Source organism: Austrofundulus limnaeus, unplaced genomic scaffold (assembly GCF_001266775.1).
Source record: "Austrofundulus limnaeus strain Quisiro unplaced genomic scaffold, Austrofundulus_limnaeus-1.0 Scaffold11, whole genome shotgun sequence".
Taxonomy (NCBI): domain Eukaryota; kingdom Metazoa; phylum Chordata; class Actinopteri; order Cyprinodontiformes; family Rivulidae; genus Austrofundulus; species Austrofundulus limnaeus.
In genome coordinates, this window is record NW_013952413.1 from 3,137,070 (window position 1) to 3,138,094 (window position 1,025).

The following is a 1,025-nucleotide window of genomic DNA, read 5'->3' on the forward strand; positions in this document are numbered from 1 at the left end:
GATCAACGCCTTATCAGGAGTGGCCAACCATAATAATCCCATCCTTCTACATAGAGCTTTAAAAAAACATGTACAATAAGCTAGAAGTAATCTATCTTCCAAGTAGTATTACCCCTGAGTTATTTGATGTATTTTAGACCATACTATTCATACATTCTTTAAATTGCTTGAGCTCCTCTCAAGAAATCTGTTGTTTGAATTTTTCATTTTGTATTTCTAAACTATAAAGTCCTGGTAAATTTGAGATCAGGATAGTCCGTTTCTCTCAGGGTGGAGAATTACTAACAGGAAATGCCTTGTACATGCTCCTACATGCTCAGCCCACATAATATAATATTAGGCCACAATAATTAGGCTACATCTGGTAGGTTGATTCATTAGATGAATAAAGAGTTYAAAAGTTTCACCAGTCATATTCTGCTGCTCTGAATGATCCATTTGTGTAAAATGTTTGTAATGACCCTCTTTGAAAGCAAGGCCACAGATCAGCAGCGAGCATCTCTTCCTGTTCAGAAACCACAGATGTAGTGCAGTGTGCAAGTTGGATAGAAACTTTAACTTTTAACGTCAGACTTGGCTTAGTGTCACTCCGATCGTCAGCCTTTTACAAAAAAAATGTTAAAAGGTTGTATTTGCTACTAAATGCGAAGTAATTATATTTTGATCAGATGTGCTCATTTACACTTTTTGCCCCATCAAAATCATGTTTTTTCATTCTTATATTTCAAGTTATCATATACTGTATTATGCAAATGTTTTAGGGCCTTTATGTTTTGATAGGTCAAWTAAAAAATACATCAGAGACATATCTCCTGGGTATATGCAGAGTTTTCAGCTAATAGATCTGTGGGAGGCTCCTTGTTGATGTTAAAATTTAGGGTCAAACTGGTATATTCTATCGATTCAACCAAAAAAAATGAACACAGCACATCTTTCTTACAGGCTGTTGATTGCAAAGGGTCTAAAAATCCAGTAAAAAGTAGTTTTTCTTAATTTAATTTAATTTTATTATTATTTATCATCAT

At 33.9% G+C, this 1,025-nt stretch overlaps 1 protein-coding gene across 1 annotated transcript in view; it reads right to left on the reverse strand.

The window, feature by feature from the left end:
• inpp1 (inositol polyphosphate-1-phosphatase) overlaps window positions 1-1,025 on the reverse strand; it is a 12,735-nt gene that overhangs the window by 5,197 nt on the left and 6,513 nt on the right. The window lies entirely within an intron of this gene.